General features: G+C 39.5%; 1 long non-coding RNA gene across 1 annotated transcript; it reads right to left on the minus strand.

Moving 5' to 3' along the window:
* Positions 1-17,133: 17,133 nt before the first annotated feature.
* Positions 17,134-18,233, minus strand: LOC134298516 (uncharacterized). The gene is made up of 2 exons (XR_010005621.1): positions 17,753-18,233; positions 17,134-17,669 (listed from the first exon to the last, which is right to left on the minus strand). It is a non-coding gene; the product is annotated as an uncharacterized LOC134298516 (long non-coding RNA).
* Positions 18,234-18,607: the final 374 nt, after the last annotated feature.

The following is an 18,607-nucleotide window of genomic DNA, read 5'->3' on the forward strand; positions in this document are numbered from 1 at the left end:
CTTCCCCCACACATCATCAATTCAAATACTCACCATTTTAAACTTTAGCCAAACCTGACTGTTTAAACAAAATCCAATAAACATGTCATCTATAAACAAAATATAATTATACACTTCTTCACATAAAGCTTTAGGCTTTCCAGAATGAAAATGAAAAACAGCTTTCTACCCTTCAAAAAACAGTTGTTACTAAAACTTCAGGACACATCTCTTGGCTGTCCTTTATAACCAAGAAAAGTTTGTATTACTAGAATCTGGGGAAATTAAGGATTATTTTCTGTACACCTCTCCAGGCCCAAAGTTAAAAAGAAAACTGCAGCTTGTCCCTGATATGCTATGCTTTTGAGGCAATTTAAGGTCTGAAATGCTGTTGGTAGCTTCTTCCTTTCATGTAAGAAACTTGGAAGGTTTCACTGAAAGGGAAAGGATTTACTGTGCTTTAGTTGCCTCGTTCACTTCTACAGAAACCTCGTTCAGTTGGTAAAACCTTATATATCTGGAGAAGGAAAAGGTCATACGCATACTATACACAATACACATGCCTATACTCAGTAGTTGCTAGGGAATACAACTCTCTAAGAGTTTAGGGCTAATATATATTCATTGTCCTGCCCTGCAGCTCTCTAGAGACAAAATTACCTCACAGGCAGACTGGAAGGCTTTTATTTCTCAAAGCAAACAGTACGGTTACAAAGCAAAGTTCCATCTGAAGTTACTTTCCCTCTCACCTCCTCATATCCCTCCCCGACCCTCCCCTTCGCCATGCCTGTCCCGTTTCCATAGAGAACGTCCATCCTGGTCAGCTGTCCTTTGCTTCAGGTGCTCTACTGGCCAAGGCATGGTCTACTTTCATGGTTCCCCACAATACCAGAAAAGGAGGTCATGACAGTCATGTCAATTCTTGTATTTTTGTTTTCACCACATCCTCTGTCTTCAATCACCACTTAGGACCTCATCACATTGATGAGGTCCAGTGTCATGATTTGCCAGCCTCTGTGGCAAATCTGGGTAGTGGCGGGGCAGCAGCAAGGCATTCCTGGTGCCCCAGAGGCCAGGTGACAATTTCCCACCCCATGTAGGAAAACGTTGCCACTCCTCCGAAGCCCTGTTGTTCCTAATGGAACACTCTAATAATAATAATCCAATACAACAGCCAGCAGAGTGTCTGCTGTGGACTCATCTTGTTGTCTTTCTAATAATAATAATAATAATAATAATAATAATAATAATAATAATAACAACAACAACAACAACAACAACACTTTATTTATATTCTGCCCTATCTCCCCAAGGGGACTCAGGGCAGATCACAGTTCACATTCAATGTCGTTTGGACAGACAGGACAGAACAGAACTGCATTCAATGACATTATCAGACATACCACATATACAGACAGTAGAGGCTATTTAACATTCTACAGCTTCCGGCTTCATGAGGGTATGCCCGATTCCGGCCACAGGGGGAGCTGCCGCTTCATCATCCACTGTGACGCTGAGTCCTTTTGATGGTAGAACTTCCTCATAATAGTAATGATAATAATGATGATAATAATAATAATAATAATAATAATAATAATAATGACAACAACAACAACAACAACAACTTCATTTTTGTATCCCACCTCCATCTCCCCGAAGGGACTTGGGGAGGCTAACATGGGATGGCTCCTAGTGCAGATGAAGACGAAAACATGGGGTTTTCACCGGTTCAACAAGAGCCGGAATCTTTCCAGCTGCCGGATGTTTTCGCCCAAGAACCCAGTAAAACAGACCTTGGGCATTCCTCACCCCTGTTCCCTAGGAGACAGTCCTATTCTGCAGACAGGGGAGTGAGAGAACAGACTCGCAGGAGCTTACGGATTGCAGCTAAACAACAGGCTGATTAGCCATGCTTCCCTTGGGAAATTCTAAGGAGTTTCACATCTGGACAAAGTTGGGTTTCGTTTCCCGTTCTCTAGGGAAAGAGGTTGTTGGCAGGAAAACGAGACCCCAATATAGGTGCCTGGCACGTTAGAATTGTTGCGGAGTCAACTGAGCAGCTCCAGAAGCAACTTCGTGTTTCCAGCCTTGTGTGGACTTCGCAAAGTCCACAACCCCAGTTCCTTGCCTTCCGGATCAAGTATTCAAGATTTGTCTAGCCTTGTTTTAGCCACGGACCTTGTTCTTAGAATCTCTGTTTCGCCTTGTTCCTAGTCACGGACCTTGTTTAATGATTCAAGTTTGTTTCCAGCCTTGTTCTCAAGCTACCTTGGACTTCAAAGACTCTGGGCATTTTCCCCACACTATTGCTTGGCAATAGTGTGTGTTTCGGTTATTGGATTTAAAACTTTGAACTCTAATATCATTTATTGGACAATACATTTTTGGACTTTATTTGACCTCATTTGAAAGGTCAGCTTCTGAACTATATTCTTCACTTGTTTTTATTACTTTTATATATTTACTTAATAAAGATATTAGATAGATATTGGCCTCTGCGTCTGGTTCTTGGTGCTCCGTTGCCTCGGGTGTGACACCCACATTAAATGGTACCTAGAATTCTCTACTTACAGACACAGATGTTTTCGAGCTGCTTAGGTGGGCAGCAAGCTAGGTTATTAATGGTCGGGAGCTTAACACCGACCTGGGCTTCGAGCCAAGAATTGCTGTTGGCTATTAACCAGGTGCGCTACAGCCCGGCCCTACATCGTATGATGGGAGGTGTGGGGCTCCCTGGGTGAACTGAGGCAGAAAGCTTCTTCCACCCTGTGTGATAAGGCTGTGTCTGCAGTTTGTCTGTTTATTTGGTTTTGGTTTTTTTTTGGTTGCCCATTTTGTAATCTACCATTCTCTTTCTGTCTCTCCTTCTTCCTTCCCTCCCTCTACTCCTTGTTTGAAAAGCATGGTTACAGATCCTCTAATCATGAGATGTTATGAAATCTTGATTTTTTGTGAGTAAATGTACTTCATATTTTTATATGAAGAATATTAGATCTACTTTTTCTGTAAATTGTGTGTGTGGCATGTTGGTGCTGTAGTACTGGTTGTTGTTCACCTTCATGTACATGTCAGTACAAATTATTCTACTATAAAAAGGCAATGCGAATTCAAGCCCTAAATATAAAAAAGGGTTATGCTGGATACGAAGTGCCATCTAGTCGAAGATTATGTTTACACACTGGAAAAACAGCTCTGGGAAGCACATAGGAGTACTTATGTGCACATCTTGAATGCCTGGTTAAATAATACAGAACCATCTGTATACTAGAGGTAGTATAGAGTCACCATGACTAGTGAGCATTGGTGACTTTAACCTCCATAAAGCTCCCTTACCAAGTTTTCTGATCATATACATTTCTTGAGTTGCATTCACCCAAATGTTTTAACATTTATCTTGCGGAGTTTTCCATCAACGCAGGAAGGTTGTAAATGGAAGAGCAATACTGTGGCCTTGTTCCCCTACCCCAGTGGATGTTTTGATTGCAGTCTCCATTCTGATTAATGACTGGGCTAGGATATGAAAAATCTTGAACATTTTCATTGTCATCCATTTTTGCTTTAAAGTTAATCAAATAATATGTGGTCATTATTTTTGTTTTCTAAATGTTTATCTGTTCCCCTGCTTTTGCACATTCTTCAATAGTTGTCAAAGTTTAGATCAATGCAAAATATGAACAGAGACCAGAAAAGCTCAGCCCATAATAAATGTCAGAGTATTTGAGATGACATAGGATTTGATGACAGTTTTCTGAGAATACGCAAATATTACTATCCCACTGGAAATGTATTTCCTTTCATCCTTTCTTCCCTTTTCAATAATATTCTAGCAACATCCATTTTTGAAAAAAGCATGCTTTAGAATCTTTTGTCTAATTAACAATGGACAAAGTGTGACGACATCTCTCCTACGACCACTTGAACAGTTCTCTGTTATGAGCAATCTGCTCTGGTTGCATAAGATTTCTTCTTTATTCTAAGTTCACTGATAATAAGTTCAGCCTGTTAAACCAACCAGTCTTCTTTCTAAGTATTTTCCCAATGGAGGGGTTAGCATTGTGACTGTCATTTCCACAGGGATTTGTTTTGGGCATCCTCAGCTTTCAGGTTGGTAGCATGCATGTATTTGTTGATGGTGTCCATCCATATTTCTTTGACCGTCCATGTGGTCATCTTCCTGCAATCTCCAAATGTAGTGCTGTTTGTGCTTCTGACATTGGTTCTCTCCTCATTACATGGCCATACCACTGTAGTCTTGCTTCCTGCACTTTCTTGCTGATTGCTTTTATTCCTAGTCTTTGTTCTGTTCAACCAACCAGTAATCTGCGAAAATTGACAAGATTTTCATTAGGTTCCTCAATACAAAGGGGACACAGTATGCATGAAATCATATATCCTAATCAAACAAATTAAATCTTATTGACTTTGTTAACTATGTTCAGTGGATCTGTACACTCAATGACATGCTGTTCCCTTAATGTCTTTTAACATGAGCCCTGTAGTTTCTTTCAAAACAGCCTTTTTGTTCCACAGTGAAAGGAATGTTCAAAAATATTTGGGGGAGAATCGTCAACATTTTATGTTGGTAAACTTGGAGAATTTTGATCAGAGAAGAATCTTCACAATTTGGGAGTTATTCTGTGTAAAGTTTTCTCTCTGTGTATGTGGCTGATGTGCCTTCCAATACTATGTATTATGAGCCAAATACATCCTTTCAGAGATTTCACTACATCCCTCCAGGATTCTTCAATAGCCAAGCTCTCTCCCCCTTGACATCACCATTTGTTGATTTTCCTGCTTTTTATGGTTTTCCTATTTCAAAAGATTAAAATGACTCTGATGGCAGTAAGAACTTTTAAGTTAAATGGTGCAACTGTGTGGGTATTTTTGTGTCTTTTCCTGATATTCAGCACCCCTCGAGATTTTAGCTCTGAAAGTCCACATCTTTATTGATTACAGCTAAAATGATCTCGGCCTCAGCATGAGTCTGGATATAGACATTTACTACTGGTGAATGTAAGCCAATTGATCCAGTTCACCTCCTGATGATATCCAGAGCAATAGACATGACCAGAAACTACTGCATTATTCCCCTGTGTTGTGGGAGTGAGGTGGAGTTATCTGTCCCAAAACTAGGCATAACCCCATATATCATCACCTCCAATATCCCATAAAAATGGACTTCCAGCAGGGTCTAACAGGAACATTTGCCCTTTTCTTGGCAAACTTTATTAGAAAACATTTCCTCATGACTTCCTCTGAGGCTGAGAGAGTGGAAGTTGCCCAAGTTCAACAATTGAGTTTCCGTTTGTTGTCGAAGGCTTTCATGGCCGGGATCACAGGGTTGTTGTATGTCTTTCGGGCTGTGTGGCCATGTTCCAGAAGCATTCTCTCCTGACGTTTCGCCCACATCTATGGCAGGCATCCTCAGAGGTTGTGAGGTATGGAGAAAACTAAGCAAAGAGGTTAATATTAACCTCTTTGCTTAGTTTTCTCCATACCTCACAACCTCTGAGGATGCCTGCCATAGATGTGGGCGAAACGTCAGGAGAGAATGCTTCTGGAACATGGCCACACAGCCCGAAAGACATACAACAACCCAATTGAGTTTCCACTGTTGAGGGATTTGAACCCTAGTATCCAGAATTTCAGTCTACTATTATTACTTACTTACTTACTTACTTTTATCCTCCTTTTCACCCATGAATGGGACTCAAAGCAGCAAACAAAATAGAAAACAACTACTTAATACAAAAAACAATCATCCAACCAACCCAACATATAAACAATAAATCAGCACATTGCATAAAACACAAATTACATACATATAAATAAGCATAAAAACAATCACATATATCATTACCATTAAAATCTCTGCACCATACTCAAACCATAACCCCAAGTTGGCTCTTCAGTTAAAATACCATAAGAATAGTTAATTTTTTTAAAAAAAATTCATATGGATTCAAAATAAAATAAATAGAATGTCCAGCATTTTCATTTAGAATTTTTAAAAAGCTCATATGAAATTGGACCAAAGGGAGTTTCAGATAGAGACTATTGAGAGGAAAGGGCTACTCTTGAGAATATAAATGTTTGGTAATGAAAAACGTGAGGTATAACAAGTCTCAGAGCTTAATCAACCCAGCAATTAAATTATACATTTGCTTTTCTTTTATTCAATTACATTAGCAGTTCTTTTCCCCAGCCGTTAATCATATAGCAAATGCCAATGGAGCATCCTAAGGCAGCACCCCTCCCACACACACACACTTTCAATTCTGAGATTTAAACACTGTTTCAGTGCACAGCTTGTGGTTTTTGCCTGCTAGAGAGAAAAGTATACAGCCTGATTTGCATTTCCAAATGAATGTAACATTATTATTTATAGTGTTGGTGTAGCAATGGCTATACCATTTGGGCAGTGCTCATTGAATGGCTGATACTCGATTGCTTATTAGGGCAAAATTAGGTTGTTCAGGTATGGTGGCCAGTGGGAATGAATGCAAAATTTGACTCTGATCCTTTCTTTCTTCTAATTAGGAAGAAATTGGTACTTTGGGTTCATAGTACCACTGCATGATTTGTAGCACATTTACCTTGGGAGATAATTCAGTCTATACTTTTAATCTAAAATTGGGGGATTCAGAATAATAGATTTTTTGGGCAAATATAATTCATTTTCTGAAATTCTTAATTTCATAAATGGTTTAGCATTAAGCAAATTTTAAGGAACTTTTCATTTCCATTTCTTGTCCCTGCTGAAGTTTCAGTTTTGATAAAGGAGATTCTTGTGCTCAGCATATATGAAAATTATGCATAAATAAAGAGCATATCTGTATTTTTCATCTACAGCCTAAGTGCAAGACATTGCTCACAATCTTGATTTTATTAAGGTTCTGGGAGACCATGAAATGCCTGGGAAAGCCACAAAATGCAGTCAGAGTCTAACACCTATTTTAACACATTGTGGGGGGAAAGCAGAGATGAAAATAATTAACATTCACTAAAAATATTGTGGTATGAGCAATTACTAGTGTGCCTATCTTTTCATTTTCTGTTCTTGGAAGGAATATATGAGCATCAGATTCCCCTGTTTCAGAATCATTGAGAAGTAAATGTACATATATTTTTAAAAGGCTACACCACCATGCCTGTAGTCAGGGGGGAAATATTACTGAACTTATTGTGGAAGCAGGAAACCATGAATAATAGTGAACCCTATAGAAATGAATGATTTGTGCTGGAAGTTACCATGGAGGATCCAGGTATAAGAATTTTCTAAGTCCTCCAATATGACTCTATAATAATGTCAAGTGGAAGCATATCTTAGAGTCATCTAGAGGACCTAGAAAATTGATAGAGAGGACACATTTTATTGGATGTGGGTAGATGAAAGCATAGGTACTGGACTTTCAGATAAGAAGGTCAAAGAGTAGTAATGTGTTGTCGAAGGCTTTCATGGCTGGAATCACAGGGTTGTTGTGTGTTTTCCGGGCTGTATGGCTATGTTTCAGAAGCGGGCATCCTCAGAGGTTGTGAGGTATAGAGTAGTAATGCTTCACATTGGTAGCAAATGTGAAAAATATGTACCTAAGGAAACATGCATACTGGGTTACATATATATTTCCATATAGAAAAATAAAAAGTTCCATGATCTTTTTCATGGATGATTGATGGTGGGATCCAGAGAAATGCAGCCAAAGCAAAACTGAGTGGTTTTACACCACTGGGGGGATGATATTGACTGTCACAATTATAACAACATGATGAACAACAATAACAAACACCTGAGTGGAAAATATTGACAGAAAATTCTGCAAAGAGACCCTTTTATTTAAAAAAATGAAGGCAAGAGAAATAACATTTCTAGAAATTCTTAGAAGGAAAAATGTCTCCTGAAAAGTATACTCTCAGCAATCGTTTGCAGTATTTATTTTTGTCAACAATATGGGCAGGTTCTCCACTCCCTTGGAAATATAAATACAGCATTTTTTTTTAGAAAGGAAGAAAATGACTGGGTAACATCTCTCACCCACATATCCATTTCATTTAGGAATCAACAAGTATGTAACTCGCTTGCTTTCAAAATTAATTGCAAGTAGCTGGCATCTCTCCACATAAACAGCATTTATCCCTTCATTATCCCAAGTCACTTCTGTCGCTTCTTAATCAGCTCTTCATTCACTATTCTATAGATTCGGTTGTGCTTACAATTTATGGGAAGAGTTCAGTAAGTGGTGTTTATGCTTGACAATTATTTTCCATAATAATGACAGACGAAGGGCCTTGAGATACTGAAATATGAAATTTGAAAGAAAGCCAAACAGAACACAAAACATTATTATTTCACACTTCAATTTATCAAGAAAAAAACCAAAACAAAACTGGGCTTCTTAGGATGGAATCCTGTTTATTAGTTTCAGCTACACTAGAACAGTTGATTGCCTTGTTGAATGCGTAGGGAAATCCATGTACTTAATGGGTCTCCTCTACTTGAGATTAATGATAGGATTTAGAACTTGATGCACAATAGTGCATCATACCTGAGTTTCTTTTTCTATTTGTAGGCTTGGGATCTGGACCAGCAGAGCAAGTGAGGGTCAAGAATGAATTCTTCGCACAAGAACATCCCTGTTGACCACAACCCCATCATCATTCAGCCCATCTCTCTCTCTCTATTCTTCTGCAACTACTCTCAAAATAGCAACAGAAACAGATATACCCTCACTTCCTATAAGTTTGAGAGGTATTATAGAGAAAAATGGTAATGTTTCTTCTGAAAACCTTCTCCAAATGGTGACAGGAAATAAAGCTGTGTCTCCTCTCTTTTAAAGTGGCCACATTAAAAACTGGAAGTGTCATTTGGGCTTGTATTGAGATGCTGGAGTTCTTGTTGGGGATGGAAGTATTTTGTTTGTTTTGAAGCATTTGTGGGCTCTTGTTCCCCTGAATTCAGGAATAGTCTAAAAACCTTCCTTTTCAAGGAAGTCTTTGGAGGAAGCTAGTGATATCTGAAGGCTAGGAAGGCCCTTTGACTTTGTTACATATTATCAGGGTGGGTTTAATGTATTTTATTGGGGTTTTTAAATTAGTGTTTCACAGCATTTGCTCGTACTGTATTTATGGTTTTAACTTGTTTTTAATTTTTTATATTGTATGTTTTTATGGGCTGTTCACTGCCTTGGGCTCTTGACTGGGGAAAAGCGGTGTTTAAATTTCATCAACAGATAAATACATTGTGCCGTCCTCAATCTAGATGAGGGGGCCTCAAACTAAGGCCCATGGGCATGATGCAGCCTTCCAAGGTCATTTACCCAATCCCCACCCTAAATCTTAGACTTAGGGTCACTCTGACAACAGCAACAATTTTAATTAACTTGACGATTTCATTAGCCAAAAGCAGGCCCACCCTTCTCTTATAAATACAGGCAGGCCCTGAGTTACAAATATCTGACTTACAAACAACTCATAGTTTAGAACAGGGTGAGACAACAGGAAGTGAGAGAAATCTATCCCTCAAAGGGGAAATTCACTCCTGGAACAGTTATCATGGGAAAAGGGAGTCTCCACTGAAGTTTTCTCACCAATCCTTGTTTCCACAACAAGCCAAATGTTCCAAAATCCAATTATCACAGGGACAGAAAGTATGGTAAAATCTCATGAACAGGGGCAAAGACAGCAAAACTAACACTACAGGGGTGTTAACCCCTCCTCGTGCTATACACACACACACACACACACATACAGAGAGAGGGGGGGATGTTCCAGCTTACACACAAATTCAACTTGAGAACAAGTCTACAAACCTATCTTGTTTTTAACTTGGGGACTGCCTGTAATGGTAAGTTTATGCTGATTAAAATTAGTCTCTTTTAAAATTTGCATTGTTATTTCATGGGGTTTTTGCACTACAAATAAGATATGTGCAGTGTGCATGGGAATTCCTTCATTTTTGTTTTCAAACTATACTCGTCATCTCCCCCCCCCCCCCCCAAAAAAAAAAACAGTCAGAGGGACTATGAACTGGCCCTCTCTTGCAAAAAGTTTGAGGAACCCTGTTCTAGATAAAGGAAAAAGTAAAAATTGCAAAAGCTATTGCAGTATGTAACACAGAGCCTCCCAGTGGCGCAGCGTGTTAAATCGCTGAGCTGCTGAACATTCGGACCAAAAGGTTGCAAGTTCGAATCCGGGGAGCGGAGTGAGCACCCGCTGTTAGCCCCAGCTTCTGCCAACCTAGCAGTTTGAAAACATGCTAATGTGAGTAGATCAATAGGTACCGCTCTGGTAGGAAGGTAATGGTGCCCCATGCAGTCAGCCGGCCACATGACGTTGGAGGTGTCTATGGACAACGCTGGCTCTTCAGCTTAGAAATGGAGATGAATCATAGAACCATAGAATCATAGAATAGTAGAGTTGGAAGAGACCTCATGGGCCATCCAGTCCAACCCCCTGCTAAGAAGCAGGAAATCGCATTCAAAGCACCCCGACAGATGGCCATCCAGCCTCTGCTTAAAAGCCTCCAAAGAAGGAGCCTCCACCACGGCCCCGGGGAGAGAGTTCCACTGTCGAACAGCTCTCACAGTGAGGAAGTTCTTCCTGATGTTCAGGTGGAATCTCCTTTCCTGTAGTTTGAAGCCATTGTTCCGTGTCCTAGTCTGCAGGGCAGCAGAAAACAAGCTTGCTCCCTCCTCCCTATAACTTCCCCTCACATATTTGTACATGGCTATCATGTCTCCTCTCAGCCTTCTCTTCTGCAGGCTAAACATGCCCAGCTCTTTAAGCCGCTCCTCATAGGGCTTGTTCTCCAGACCTTTGATCATTTTAGTCGCCCTCTCTGGACACTTTCCAGCTTGTCAACATCTCCCTTCAACTGTGGTGCCCAGAATTGGACGCAGTATTCCAGGTGTGGTCTGACCAAGGCAGAATAGAGGGGGAGCATGACTTCCCTGGATCTAGATGCTATTCCCCTATTGATGCAGGCCAGAATCCCGTTGGCTTTTTTAGCTGCCGCATCACACTGTTGGCTCATGTTTAACTTGTTGTCCATGAGGACTCCAAGGTCTTTTTCGCATACACTGCTGTCAAGCCAGGCGTCCCCCATTCTGTATCTTTGATTTCCATTTTTTCTGCCGAAGTGAAGTATCTTGCATTTGTCCCTGTTGAACTTCATTTTGTTAGTTTTGGCCCATCTCTCTAGTCCAGGGGTCCCCAAACTAAGGCCCGGGGGCCAGATGCGGCCCTCCAAGGTCATTTACCTGGCCCCCACCCTCATTTATAATATAATATTTTTATATCAGTTTTAATAATATAATATATTGTATATACATATGATATTGATAATAATATTATCATTTTATACAATATAATACTAATAATAATACCATATAATAATATTAATTATATGTTATATATTACATATAATGTTACATATAGTGGTATAGTTCAATATAGTAATATATAATGCTAATATTGTGCTATGCTAATAATATAATATATTGTATGTACATAGAGCTGCTCTGAGTTCCCTTCAGGGTGAGAAGGGTGGGATATAAATGTAGTAAATAAATGTAGTAAATGAATAAATAAATAATTTTGGACTTCGGCTTGCCCAAAGTCTGAAATGACTTGAAGACACACAACAACAATAATCCTAATTAACCTGACTATCTCATTGGCCAGAAGCAGGCCCACACTTCCTATTGAAATCCTGACAGGTTTATGTTGGTTAAATTTATTTTCATTTTTAAATATTGTATTGGTCTTTCATTGTTATTGTTATTGTTTTGCACTACAAATAAGATATGTGCAGTGTGCATAGGAATTTGTTCGTTTTTTTTTCAAATGATAATTCGGCCCCTCAACAGTCTGAAGGATCGTGGACCGGCCCTCTGCTTTAAAAGTGTGAGGACCCCTGCTCTAGTCTGTCAAGATTGTTTTGAATTCTGCTCCTGTCTTCTGGAGTGTTGGCTATCCCTCCCAGTTTGGTGTCGTCTGCAAACTTGATGATTGTGCCTTCTAACCCTTTGTCTAAGATGAGCACCAACCCACAGAGTCAGACACGACTGGACGTAATGTCAGGGGAAAACCTTTAACCTTTAACACAGAGCAATAAAATGCTTGGTGACTTGGTTTTTAGGCCTACTCCTGGGGTTATATTTAGGGTACTGATTCAGAAAATTGCATTGAAAATTGCATATCTAGTTTCTTAGATATGTTTATCATGATTTTCTATCATGATTTTCTACAGTTAAGCCAAGGGTGAAATATACCTAGAAACAGGGCTAACATTTGAGGCACCAAAATGTGTGTTGGCCAGCAAAATGGATAGCAAATATATTTCCTCCTTTCTTCTACCCCTCTCCTTTCTTCTTTCTTGTACAAGTGTGGATGTTTTCTTATTGTTGTTGGGGTGGGGATTGCTCTCCTTAGGGTAATTTTAAGAAGCTGTATGTTTGTGTTCTAAAATCTACCTCTTTATCCTAGGATATCAGGGCAATACATACCATAAACAATTTAAAATTTTACAGATTTGAATCATGAATAATTTAAATATTAAACTATATTGCACAAGACAACAGTTAAAGCAACTTTAAGAGTTACAACAGCTTAAACCCATGTTCATTTATATTTTGATGTAAAGTAGTCCCCAAAGGCTATTTTAAAAATAGTCTTGCTTGGTACCAAAAAGAAACCTCAAATGGAAGAGTGGGTATAATACAGGGACTCTCCTATGCCCTCTTACTTTAAATTTCCTCCAATTGTGGGATACAAGAGATAGTCCCGTCTTAATGTAGTTAGCTAGAATGGTAGCTAAATCTTACATCCTAGAATCATAGAGTTGTAAGACATAACAATGGCTTTCTAGTCTAATTCCCTGCCCTGCAAAAGTTTACCATTAAAGCACTCCCAACAAATGGCTTCCCAGCCTCTGTTTTAAAAGAAGGAGACTCCATTACATGCTGATGCAGCTTATTACATTGTTGACCAGCTCTTACTGTCAGGACATTCATAATTTCAACAGTTATGATGGGGCAACATTTCCAGAAACATCTGAGGACAGTAGCAAGCCAAAAAGTAGACAATGGGTGCATTTTCACTGTAGAATTATTGTATTTTATGCAAGTTTTAACTGCCATGGCTCAATCCTATGGAATCACAGGAGTTGTGGTTTTAGAAGGCCTTCTCCGCCAAAGAGAATTGGTGCTTCACCAAACTACAACTTCCAGGATCCCTTTGTAAAGAGCCATGGCAATTCTGGATTTTGGATATCAGAATTCTGGCTATGGGAAGTCAGCCAGTGTCAAGATATATAGAAAGCACTATCTCTGAAAAAATGATTGAGAGATTGACCTAAAATCTTTCTGCTAGTCTCAACTAAAATGCACCAATTGAATCTATAAGATTTACAAAAGTACTGATTTAACCAATGAGTTAATTGCTGTGCAGCTGGTCTCTATTTACAATGAAGCAATTAGATTTAAGCTTTCCTCTATCCGCCCTTGCATCAATTAAATGAAATTGTTTTCTCAATTTCTTTATCCATACATGGAATGAAGAATTTTGAAAGACAATTTGCATACAGCTTTAGTTCAAATCATCTGATCATCTGTATTTGGCAAGGACGTCTCAACACAATATTTTGTGCCTGCTCAAATCAACAGTGCCTGCTCTCTGTGTGTGCTGTGTAGTTTGCTGTCATAATCTTTAATAAACCAGGGAGTGCTGATATGACCTATTCCACTCGGGTGCATTGAAGGGTGGGAGGAAGAAGTGATAACAAAAACATGACTAAGAAAGGAGTTCACCAGGAGGCAGCAATATAATTAAAATGCTGCTTTTATCTCAAAATTTCATTAAAAACAATGAAACACTCAAAGATATATAGGACACAAGTTTTAATTAAATTGCAGCTGCTTCTTTGTCATCTCAACAACCAGCAAACATTTTACTGCAACTGCTCCAACAGTCTATTGTAGTACCTAGGTGTCATAAATTTTAACTCTCCTGCTCTAAGATTTTTTTAAACCACTTCATCGCATGAATTCTTGAACATTTTCTGACCTCAATGTGAATTCTAATGTACTATGGGGCAAAAAAATACCCTAGGAACTATTTGTGAGCGCAAAACCTGGTGTGTATATAATAATAATAATAATAATAATAATAATAATAATAATAATAATAATACTTTATTTATACCCGGCCACCATCTCCCCAACGGGGACTCGGGGTGACTTACATGGGGCCATGCCCAGAACAATACAATATAACAAAATATCAAAGAACAACACATCATAACACATTAAACAATACAATAGATAATATACATTACAACGCAAAATCAGGTAAGCATAAAAACAAGGGCGGGCCACATGAACACTAAGTTAAAACTCGGGGTGAGAAAGGAATAAGAATAAAAACCATAATAAAAAACAGGGTCATAAGATAGTGGTACAGTCTAGAGCAGGGGTCCCCAAACTAAGGCCCGGGGGCCGAATGCGGCCCATTGAAGCCATTTATCCGGCCCCCATGGCACAAGGGCAAAAGGGGGTTGGGCTAAATGATCCAAGGGGTCTCTTCTTCTCTTACAACCCATTATTATTATTATTATTATTATTATTATTATTATTATTATTATTATTATTTTATTATGACACAGCAAACAAAATAGATATGCTGGATTTCATATCACAAAATCACAAGTCAAACACTTCCCAAGTGTCTAGGACTGTGTGATGTATTTTCGGATGATGCGTGCAGATCCCAGTAGGGTGGCCTTTTGCAGTTGGCAGATCGTAATTTTGTCAATGTCTATTGTTTCAAAATGCCAGCTGAGATCTTTACTATTATTATTATTATTATTATTATTATTATTATTATTATTATTATTATTAACATTGAGGCTGGGTGGCCATCTGTCAGGGGTGCTTTGCTTGTGCTTTTGATGCACAAAGGCAGAAGAGGGTTGGACTAAATGGCCTGAGGGGTCTCTTCCAACCCTCTTTATTACTGTTGTTGTTATTATTACTATTATTATTATTAACATTGAGGCGGGGAGGTCATCTGTCAGGGGTGCTTTGCTTGTGCTTTCGGTGCACAAAGGCAGAAGGGGATTGGACTCAATGGCCCAAAGGGTCTCTTCCAACCTTCTTTTTTATTATTGTTGTTGTTGTTGTTGTTATTAATTATTATTATTGCTTGGTGGCCAACTATAGTCCGGCCCTCCAACAGTCCGAAGGATCGTGAACTGGCCCCCTGTTTAAAAAGTTTGGGGACCCCTGGTCTAGAGGATAGATATTGGAGGGGAGCAACAGAAAAGAAGTATATACTCTCCAAAAGCACAACGGAAGAGCCATGTTTTCAAATCTTTCTTGAAGGCTAGTAATGTGGGGGCTTGCCTAATTTCAATGGACAGAGAGTTTGACAATCGAGGGAAAAAAACATTCAAGGAAAAAAAAATAAGGAAGTGTAAAGTGGGATGAAAATGAAATAAAATCACTGACATGGCAAGAAAAAAAATCCATATATGTGTTATGATTTCAACCATTTTTGTTGTTGTTTGTGTAGCACAGGACCTACATGGCAACTGGCTGAAATAAATAGTTTGTTTAAAAACTTGTACAGATGATATTGTCATTGAAAACCTACATTGCTTAGTTCTGTATGATTTTTGCAAAAATATATAACATAGATTGCAGTCCTCTTGGTGTCGTTGTTATTGTTGTGTGTCTTCAAGTCATCTCCAACCTATGGTGACCCTAAGAGTGGATCTACATTGACCACTTATCCAAGGCAAATATCAAATTGGCCCCATGATGATTTAAATCACCACCCACCTGGGCAGTGTGAAGGTGGGAGAGTCCTGACTGTCCAGAGGTGCTGAACCCAACCCTTGACACCCTCCACTGTTTTCCTCATTGCGGCAACCAGTTAATGTGACTGGTCATTAATCTGTTCACACTGGTCATTAATCACCTGGAATGACATTGGCCAAGTCACCAGAGGGATGAGGGAAGTGGGAGAAGAGCTATCTTGTTGCTCTGGCCAGTAATACTTCAGGTGATGAATGACTGGCACAACCTACTGGCCTCGGTGATGAGGAAAACAGGAGAGGATGCTAAGTGCCATCCCACATCTCTGGACCATCCAAGCTCAGGGAACATGGGATGACTGTGTAAACAGTTGTGGCTGTTTCCATCTCAGAACCAGCTCAAATGTCTATATTAGTCCAAAGTTGTGGTTTGCTTCGAATTCTGGGAGAGAATTCAGAGGATTATTTCATGCACAACCCAATTAGAACAAATAAAATGGGATGGGATTGTGTGCGTGTAAAACCAAATAGAGGTGTGTTTGAATTTCCCTAAGGTCATTCGGGGGTTTGTTCACTAAATACAAACTCTTTTATTTTACTACCCTGACAGATATTTGTATGTTGCCTGATATTAGCTTACAATTCCTGAATGATGGCTCTGAGTAAATATCAGGTGTTGTCCCTGCCTGGTTTCTTTGATCCTATCCTTTGCATTATTTATCCATTTTCAACCCTCAAGTGTTTTCATAGCAGATGTCTCACCAATGTCCTCCATCAATCTATGCATTTTGTTCCTCAGATGAATTTGATTTGAGGTATTACTTGAGAGCACGTATAAGTGCAGATATAATCCCTTCCCCAAAGATTCTAGATTTAGCCATTAATAAATGGACACAAATATGTCAAGGAGGACTCGTGCTGGGAGAAAAATAACAGCATTCAAGCAAATTGTTTTCTCCTGGCAAACAAGCTTTCTGATATAAAATGGCAGGTACTTTCTTCATATGAAGTGACAAAATAATGCCTTCCAAATACTACTAGTTGAAGTATTTGTAATTGAAAGGTGCCTGTTAGATACAAGTACTGATTTTCTTTTAATGTCTATCAGTTGGTGGTGTATGCCAATCATAGGTCCTTTCCACAACATGTCTTTTTTAATATAATGGACTTGAATATCCACTGATTTTTGGTTTCCATAACGGGTCTGGAAACCAAACCCTAGCAGATACTGAAGGCCATTTGTGTGTCAAAATGGACAAAGAGCAATTCATCCTTGGCAACTAATTAAGATTAGTGCCTTAATCCATGAAATCATGGACTGTCAAAGACAGAACGCCACCAAATAGAGTACAACACAGTTTATTGAAGTTACAGAACTAAAAAATGCCCGTAGGAAGCAAAGGACTAGGCAAACACTTGTCTTCAGTGTGAAAAGTAACAGAAACAGCTCCGTTTGAATTAAAACGGTTCGAAAGGATAAACCGGATTAAACAGGAGTTTAATCCGGATTAAATCAAAAGTGCTTACTTCAGCCTGGCAATTAAAACAAACAAAAGTTGGTAAACAGAGGTCAAAATGAACACAAAAAGCTGGCAGCAGATTCCTCTCTGCTACTCAAAAGCTACAGATGAGTAACTCAGGCTGTTTACTCCTCCGTGCAACGAACGAAATCCGGGTCCAGGCACATCAATCAGGGTAACGGCGGTCAGCAGGGTCCCAATCCGGTCCAAGGTCGAAAGCCAAGTGCAGACGTCTAAAGTTCCACAAGTTCCACCGAAAGCCACAGAAGGGATAGTCCAAGGACGTAGTCAGTCAGTCAGTCCAGCGTCTATCCAGAGTAGGTAATTAATGTCCGTCAAAAAGACGACGGAGGTCCAAGCTATCAAGATTAAACACAAGTTGCACAGAAAAACCCCACACAGTTCCTCCCGCCGTCTATGCCCAGTGTCCTTGGTAACTTACGTATCCAGCAACGAATCACACCCGTCTTCAGGAAGTTCCCCAACAAGAGCCCAAGCGTTCGTCCAGATTACCTTGCCCAACGCAATTAGCCACTGATCCTAAACCCCATTTTATCCCAGTTCATAACTCCTCATCGCTGTCAGCTGCTATCCTAATTCCAGGTGCCTCATCATCATCATCCTCATCAGAGCTAAAACACCTTTGACTACGCCCCACAGCATCCCCAGCTGTGGATCCCGCTCCATCCCTCCAGCCCGTCCATGGGTCTGATCCTGCAACCCGCCAATCGCCTCCCATGCTATCATTGCCGGTGACACCCAAATCCTCCCTCACACGAGTCCACTCCATGTCATCCTCCTCTGAGCTAACCATCTCTTCCTCCATTCCCTCGGTAAAACCCTCAAATGAGTCTTCATCTGTTGGTTCTGCAAATAAGTCCCGGAGCCGTTTCCTTTCACGCTCCTCAAAAGAGTCTGACTCTTGAGGAGTCTTACGACCCCGTCTCCTAGTACCGGAGCCAGAAGGCTCAACCATAACATGGACCAAAGTTATCTTCTGGACTAATAGGAAATTAATAAGCAACACTTTCAGTCTGCAGAGCAAGCTCATAGGATAGCCAAATAGTTGTGGGAAGGATTAGAAGATTGGTCGATTTTTATATATAAATATATCAAGCTTTTTGAACAATGGAAAAAGTGATGTAAAGTAAAGGTGACAAGAAAATAATAGTCATCATCCCATCTATGAGACCCAATATCTCTTAAATTCATATTTAAATCATAATGGAGAGCACAACACAGATCATTAAAAAAGATATCACAGCAATATGTTTATTTTAGAGCTGGTTTATGAAGC

Source organism: Anolis carolinensis, chromosome 4 (genome assembly GCF_035594765.1).
Source record: "Anolis carolinensis isolate JA03-04 chromosome 4, rAnoCar3.1.pri, whole genome shotgun sequence".
NCBI classification, from domain to species: domain Eukaryota; kingdom Metazoa; phylum Chordata; class Lepidosauria; order Squamata; family Dactyloidae; genus Anolis; species Anolis carolinensis.